This window comes from Panthera onca, chromosome X (assembly GCF_046562875.1).
Source record: "Panthera onca isolate mPanOnc1 chromosome X, mPanOnc1 haplotype 2, whole genome shotgun sequence".
NCBI classification, from domain to species: Eukaryota; Metazoa; Chordata; class Mammalia; order Carnivora; family Felidae; genus Panthera; species Panthera onca.
In genome coordinates, this window is record NC_138357.1 from 22,305,954 (window position 1) to 22,315,055 (window position 9,102).

Sequence of the window (9,102 nt, forward strand, 5' to 3'; positions counted from 1 at the left end):
AAAGTAAAAGTATGGAAAAATATGCCATGTTAACGCTAATAAAAAGAAATGTGGAATTGCTATATGAGATTAAGCATATTTTAAAGCAGAAATCATTACCAGAGATAAAGAAGGTTCTGGGGCATCTGTATGGCTCAGTCAGTTAAGCATCTGACTTCAGCTCAGGTCGTGATCTTGAGGTTCGTGAGTTCGAGCCCCATGTCGGGCTCTGTGCTGACAGCTCCAAGCCTGGAGCCTGCTTCAGATTCTATGTTTCCATCTCTCTCTGCCCCTCCCCTACTCACCCCTGTCTGTGTGTGTCTCTCTCTCTCAAAAAATAAACATTTAAAAAATGAAAAAAAAAAGAAGGTTCTTTCATAGTGATAAAGGGCTCAATTCAACAAGAGGATATAACAATCCTAAATATTCATGCCCTTAATAGAGCTTCAAAATACATGCGGCAAAAGCTGACAGAACCACAAGCAGAACCACAAGCAGAAACAGAAAAGCCCACAATTGTAGTTGTAGAGTTCACACTCACCCCTCAATAAGACAGACAGAAAAAGTAGGCAGAAAATCAGCAAGGATACAGAAGATATGAATAACACTATCAAGCAAGGTGACCTAATTGACATTTATAGAACACTCAACTTAATGGGAGCAGAACACACATTTTCAAGAGCATAAAGCACATTTACTAAGACTGATAGGCCATACTGTGGACATAAAACAAGTCTCAAAAATTTTAAGAGTCCAAGTTACACAAAGAATATTCTATGACTACAATTATTTTTTTTTTTAATTTTTTTTTTAACGTTTATTTATTTTTGAGACAGAGAGAGCATGAATGGGGGAGGGGCAGAGAGAGAGGGAGACACAGAATCGGAAGCAGGCTCCAGGCTCTGAGCCATCAGCCCAGAGCCCGACGCGGGGCTCGAACTCACGGACCGCGAGATCGTGACCCGGGCTGAAGTCGGACGCTCAACCGACTGAGCCACCCAGGCGCCCCTGACTACAATTAATTTAAATCAGGAACCAGGGCACCTGGGTGGCTCAGTCGGTTGAGCACCTGACTTCAGCTGAGGTCATGATCTCTTGGTCTATGAGTTTGAGCCCCACATCAGGCTCTGTGCTGACAGCTCAGAGCCTGGAGCCTGCTTTGGATTCAATGTTTCCCTTACTCTCTCCCCCTTCCCTGCTCACTCTCTGTGTCTCTCTTAAAAATAAATAAACATTGGGGCGCCTGGGTGGCTCAGTCAGTTGAGCGGCCGACTTTGGCTCAGGTCATGATCTCGCGGTCCGTGAGTTCAAGCCCCGTGTTGGGCTCTGTGCTGACAGCTCAGAGCCTGGAGCCTGTTTCGGATTCTGTGTCTCCCTCTCTCTGACCCTCCCCCATTCATGCTCTGTCTCTCTCTGTCTCAAAAATAAAATAAAACGCTAAAATAAATAAATAAATAAATAAATAAACAAACAAACATTAAATAAATTAAAAAAATAAATCATGAACCAATAACAGAAAGATCTGTGGAAATTTACCAAATACCTGGAAAGTAAATTATACACTTCTAGATAATCCATGGGGCAAAAAAAAAAAAAAAAAAATCAAAAGGAAATTTGGAACATATTTTGAAATGTATGAAAATTAAAATACAACATAACAGAATTTGTGGGATGCCACTAAATGCCTATATTAGAAAAGAATAAAGGTCTCAAATCAATGATTTTCAGCTTTCACTGTAAGAGGCTAGAGAAAGATGAACAAATTAAACCCAAAGTAAGTAGAAGAAAGGAAATAATAGAGATCAGAGCAGAAACCAAGGAACTACAAAAGAAATAAACAATAGAGAAAATAAATGAAACCCAAAGCTGATTCTTGGAGAAGATCAATAAAATTGATAAATCTCTAGCCAGGGAAAATCAGGAAAAGAAGAAAGAAGACATAAATTACTAATATGAGGAATGACAGAAGTGATATAACTACAGATTCTACAGATATTAAAAGGATACTAAGGGAATATCATGAACAACTTTCTGACAATAAACTCGACAACTTAGATGAAATGGACAGTTTTCTTGAAGACATAAAATACAAAAACTCACTCAAGAAGAAATAGGCATTGTGAATAGTCCTCTATTAAGAAAATTGGATTTATAGTTAACCACCTTACTACAAAGATAACTTCAAGACCAGATGACTTCACTGGTGAATTCTGTGAAACATTTAAAGAAGTAATACCAATTCTATACAAAGTCTTCCGGAACCTTGAGAATGATGGAATATTTCCCCATTACTTGTATCTATGTCTGTTATCAGCATTACCCTGATAACAAAACCAGAAAAGTATATAACAAGAAAATTACAGATTAGTATCTCTCATAAATATAGATACAACAATTTAATAAATAAAATCTAACAATATATTAAGAGGAGAATACATCCATGATTGAATGAGGTTTATACCAGCAAGACAAGGTTGATTTACCATGAGAAAATCAAGCAATGTAATTCACCATATTAAGAAATTTTAAAAAACCAGAAAACCACCATATGTTTATTTCAATAAATTCAGAAAAAGGATTTGGCAAAACCCAGCATCCATTCCTAAGGCAAACTCTCAGCAAGCTGGAAAAATAAGGAAACTTCCTCATCTTGATGAATGGTATCATGAAAAACCTATAGGTAACATAACATTTAATGTTATTACTGAATTCCTTCCCCCTAAGATCAGGAGCAAAATGAGGATGTCTACCCTTATTCAACATTTTACTAGAAGTTCTAGCCAGTGCAAAAGTCAATAAAATGAAACAAAAAGCGTCTAGATAGAAAAGGAAGAAGTAAAACCAACTTTAATTGCAATTGACATGATCATCTACTTAGAAAATCTAATGGGACCTATAAGAAAGCTATGAGAACCAATAAGTAACTTTAGCAATGTTTCAGAATACATGATTGATACGTGTATATCAATTTTATTTCTATATACTAGGAACAAACAATTGGAAACTGAAATTTTAAAACAATACTGTTTATAATTCAATGGGAAAAAGAATAGTATTTTCAACAAATGGTGCTGGAATAAATGCACAGCCATATGCAAAAGAATGAACTTGCTCTCCTTTCTTACAACATGTATGAAATTAACTCAAAATAGATCATAGACCTAAATGTAAGAAGTAACAGTATAAAGTTCTTAGAAGGAAACATAAGTGTAAATCTCTGCCCTTGTATCAAACAATTGTTTCTTAGGTACGATACCAAAAGCAAAAGTAACCAACGAAAATATAGATAAATTAGACTTCATCAAAATTAAAAATTTCTGTGCATCAAAGGACACTCTTAAGACAGTGAAAAGACAATGCACACAATGAAAGAAAACATTTGCAAATCATATGTCTGATAAGGGTTCTACTATCCCACAATATATAAAGAATGCTTACAACTTAACAATCAAAAGACAAATACCTCAAGTAAAAAATGGGCAAAGGCTCTGAACAGACATTCTCCAAAGAAAATATACAAATGGCCAACAAGCACACGAAACATGATTAGTCATGAGGGAAATGCAAATCAAAACCACAATGAGTTACCACTTCACACCTACTACAATGGTTATAATAAAAACAAAAATAGAAAATAAGTGTTGGGGGAGGATGTGGAGAGGTTAGAACACTCCTACATTAAGTGTTTGAGGGAGGATGTGGAGAGATTAGAACATTCTCACATTCCTGATGGGAATGTAAAATGGTGCAGCTGCTATCAAAAACACGTTAGCAGTTCTTCACAAAGTTGATCATAAATTTATCATAACATCCAACAATTCCATTCCTATGTATACACATCATAGGGGAATTGAAAACACATTCACACAAAAATTTGTACGTAAAGCTTATAGCAGCATTATTTATAACAGCTCTAAAGTGGTAGCAATTCAAATGTCCAACAACTGATGAATGGATTAAGGAATGTAGTATATCCATACAATGGAATATTATTGAACCATAAAAAACAAAAAAATACTGAAACATGCTGCTACATGGACAAACTTGAAACTTTATGCTAAGTGAAAGAAGCCATTCATGGAAGGTTGTATATTATAGGATTCCATTTCTATAAAATGTATGGAAAAGGCAAACCCATGTAGATATAAAGCGGATTAGTGGTTGCCAGGGGGTAGAAGAAGGGGTGAATTGGAACTGATTGCTTATAGATATGGAGTTTCTTTTTGGGGTGGTGGAAATGTTCTAGAATTAGATACTGGTGATGGTTGCACAACTTAGTGACTATACTAACAGCCACTGAGTTGTACACATTAAAATGGTGATTTAAAAAAAAAAAAAAAAAAGCTCTACACCTAATATGGGGCTTGAACTCACTGTCCCAAGATCAAGAGTCGCATGCTCTACTGACTGAGCTAGCCACGTGCCCCTAAAATGGTGAATTTTATGTCATATAAGTTATATATCAGTTTTTAAATGGACAAAGGATTTGAATGGATATTTTTGCAAAGAAGATAAAAGGCCTAAAAGCACATTAAAAGATGCTCAATATAAGGGCACCTAGGTGGCTCAGTTGGGTAAGCATTTGACTCTTGATTTTGGCTCAGGTCATGATCTCACAGTTCATAATACCGAACCCTGCGTCTGGCTGTGTGCTGACAGCATGGAGCCTGCTTGGGATTCTCTCTCTCTGCCTCTCCCCCCTACTCAAAATGAATAAATAAACATTTTTTTAATTTTTTTAATTTTATTTTTTAATGTTTTTACTTATTTTTGAGAGAGAGACAGAGTGTGAGCAGGGGAGAGGCAGAGACAGAGGGAGACACAGAATCTGAAGCAGGCTCCAGGCTGTCAACACAGAGCCCGACGTGGGGCCCAAACTCACAGACCACGAGATCATGACCTGAGCTGAAGTAGGAAGCTTAACTGACTGAGCCACCCAAGCACCCCTAAACATTTTTTTAAAAAGATCCTTGGGGTGCCTGGGTGGTTTAGTCAGTTAAGCATCTGACTCTTGATTTCAGCTCAGGTCATGATCTCATGGTTCATGGGTTTAAGCCCTGTGTCTTGCTCCATACTGACAGCATGGAGCCTGCTTGGTATTCTCTCTCTCCCTCTCTCTCTCTGCCCCTCCCCCCTTCCTGCTGTGTCTGTCTCTCTCAAAATAAATAAATATATTTTTAAAAAAGATGCTCAATATTGGTAGTCATTAGGAAAATACAAATCAAAACCACAGTATCACTTCACATCACTAAGATGGCTAAAAAAAATACAGACAATAACAAGTATTGGTGAAGTAGAAAAATAGGAACTTCATATGTTGTTGGTGGGATTATAAAATGGTACAGCTGATTTGGAAAATAGTTTGGTTGTTCCTCAAAAGGTTAAAAATAGAGTTACCATATGACTCAGGTAAATACTTACAGGCATATCCCCAAGAGAATTGAAGACATACTATTCCACAATATATAAAGAATTCTTACAACTTAACAATAAAAAGACAAATACCTCAACTAAAAATGGGCAAAGGATCTGAACAGACATATCTCCAAAGAAAATATACAAATGGCCAACCAGCATATGAAACATGATTAGTCATCATACATACATGAGTATTCATAGCATTTTTTGCAATAGTCAAAAATTAGAAACAACCTACTGATGCATATGACACTATTTATACATACAACAACATTAATGAATCTCAAAATACTTTTGGTGAGTGAAAGAAGCCAGCCAAAAAGAAAAAAGTGCATATTGTATTATTCCATTTATATAAAATTCTAAAAAATGCAAGCTAGATAGTAACAGAAAGCACATCAGTGGTTACCTGGGGATGGGGCACTGGAGGGTGGATGGAATGATGTATTACAAAGGGGCAAGAGGAAATTATAGGGAATCATGGAAACTTGGTGGTGATGGTTTCATGGGGGTACGTATATGTCAAAACTTAGCAAATTGTACACTTTTTGTACATGGCATGCAAGGTATGCAGGTTCCTGTATGTCCATTATACCTCGATAAAGCTATAAACAAAAAAGGAGTAGATCTTTGCAAGGTCCTTTACAGCTTCAGTTATACCTATTAGAGGGAATTGTCTTGAAGCTTTGTATCAAAATAGTGCTTCATACTAGGATGTCCAAATCATTGGGACCAAACTGGAGATTTTGCGTGGATTATTCAGAGACATGCCTTTGTTCTTCACCTTTCTGGGATGGTGTAGACAAAGCCTCAAAGCCCAGTGGAATGACAGAAGTGCACTGGCAAGCCAGTGGGAAGACATCCAGGGTAGAGGAGGAAACAGGGGAAATGACAGCCTAATGAGTTCTGCTTTTTCCAATTTCTTTAAGTCTATGATTCAGAGGATCAGCTTGCTGTGGACATTCCAGACCAGTGAGGTATCTCAGGTCCTTGAATGCATAGACATCCCAGGGGAGAAAACAATGGAAGACAAGATGGAAATGAGAAATGCCTTTTTCGGTCTCTTGACCCAAATGCAAGGAGCTAAGAGGATATGGAGGAAGAGGTGGAAGTGTCCCTTCCCTGCAGGAAAGGAGATTATGATTTGATGGGGTCTGGGGAAATCAAATGTAAGAAACTAAAGACCTGAAATGTCAAGCCTCCAGGGATGCCTTTTAGATGCACGTGCTAGAGGAGCAGAAGGAAGGGGGTGATACTCTCCACCCACCCCAGCCCCCCCCCCATTAGTAGTGAAAGCCAAGAAGGTAAAGAATGAAAAGCCAAGGGGCATGCTTCAAAGTCATTTGTCAGCTGGGCAGCTCCTTAAATGTGCTACAGCTGATATATCACCTTGTGGGGAAGCACTGGTGGAGATAGACCCAGCCCAGGAGGCTGTCACCCTATCCTCAGCCCACACCTGGAGCAGATGCTTTAATGCTTTAAAGGAAGACAATCAAAACTCTAAAGGCCCAGGGTGACTCCAGGCAACATTTACACCTGAGGAGAGTAGCATTTTCTTTTGATCCCAGAGGGTGATAAGTTATGAGCTTCAAGTCTGGAGCAGGAGAATTGAGTGTTCTTGTAATTTTATCCTACACAGCAAAGCCACAGAAACCCTTCTTATTCAGAGGAATGTAGACATCGAGTATCATACCTCATCTCCACCTTCATTTCTCCAGCTGCACCTACACCATGTGCAGTGCACCTCCCCATCCCCCCAAAAGCTGCTTACATCTGCCAACATCATAATGATTCTTTAAATTAGTAAGGCATCTCATGGTTTATAAAGCCCCTTCTCCATTATTTCATTTTGATTCTTACTCAACACCATGAGATAGACACTGTTTCTCTCATTTTAAAAAAATGTTAAAATTTTTTTAATGTTTATTTATTTTTGAGAGAGAGAGACAGAGTGCAAGCTGGGGAGGGGCAGAGAGAGAGGGAGACACAGAATCCGAAGCAGGCTCCAGGTTCTGAGCTGTGAGCACAAAGCCCCATGCAGGGCTCGAACTCATGAGCCATGAGATCATGAGCTGAGCCAAAACCAAGAGCCAGATGTTCAACTGACTGAGCCACCCAGGCTCCCCTCTCTCATTTTTTAAGAGAGGAACTTGAGGGATCAGAACACAAATGTTCAGATTAATCCATTCATTTGCTCATTCATCCATTCACATATTCATTCAAATAATGACTGAACACCTATTATGCATCAGACGCTGATTGAATGCTGAAGACATAATGATGAAACCAGACAGCTGCAGTCCTTGCCCTTGTGGGGCTCAGTCTAGTTGAGTTGGGGAGGGAGGCAGAGAGACATTGATGCAACACAAATCACAAATCTAGTTGCAAACTATGAGAGATGCCATTACAGGGACAGCTTAGAGGCCAAAGCATCTCTTGAGAAAGAGTTAGTTGACCTTAGAGTTGAGCTGATGGATGAGGGGTGTCAGTCAGGAGATGATAGGGTGAGGTAGAGAGTTTTCTAAGAGGAAGGGAGAACATTGGGAAGGCATTGTGACAGGAACGGACATGGAATTACAGACAGAAAGGGGCTGAGAGGTAAGAGAGGAGTCTGGCAAGGGGGACAGGGACTAGATTATGCAGGGCCTTGCAGACCATGGCCAAGAATTGGGCCTGGATCCTCAGAGCCCACAGAAAGTTTTCAAGAAGAGCAAGACCAGCATGACCATAGCACTACGATGGACAGTGATGTGTGAGAAATGATAAAGATTGAATGAGGTTGGGGCAGTAGAAACCTAGATGAGTGTACACACTTTAGAGGTAAAATTGAAAGAAAGTTCAACCTGTTCACATGCCAGGGATGTGAATGGAGGTAGTGGGGCATAGTTGGTTGAAAAGTGGCCCCCCAAAAGATATGTCTACATCTTAACCCCGGAACATGTGAATGTAATCTTATTTGGAAAAAGGTCTTTCCAGATGTAACTAACTTGATGATCTCAAAATGATATCATCCTGGATTATCCAGATGGGCCCTAAATTTAATGACAAGTGTCTTTAAAGAGTGAGGTAGAGGGAGGTTACTGCAACAGAAGAGGAGAGGGTTATGGGAGGATGATGCAGCCCCAATCCAAGGATGCCTGGAGACACATTGGAAGCTGAAAGAGGCAAGGAAAGAGTCACCCCCAGAGACTTTGTGATTTTATTTTATTTTTTAAATGTTTATTTATTTATTTTTGAGAAAGAGAGCAAGCAAGCAGGGGAGGTGCAGAGAGAGGGAGACAGAATCCCAAGCAGACTCCACACTGTCAGCACAGAGCCTGATGCGGGGCTTGAACCCACCAATGGCGAGAGCATGACCTGAGCCAAAACCAAGAGTCAGATGCTTAACTGACTGAGCCACCCAGGCACCCCAGGACTTTGCGATTTTAGACTTCTGGTCTCCAGAACTGAGAGAGAGTAAATTTCTGTTGTTTTAAGGCACCAAGTTTTTGATAATTTGCTACAATGGTCTTGGGAAACTAATACATGGGATTTTTCTGTAAAATGGCTGCTTTTCTTTTTCTTCCTTTTTTCCCCCCATAGTGTTACTTTTTAAAGGTTGGTACACTATTATACTCTCTCTTCATGCATTCAGGAAATGTATGAAACACAAAGAAAAGAGAAACCAAGAAAATCTCGGTCTGTGACTAGGGTTAGAACCCATGT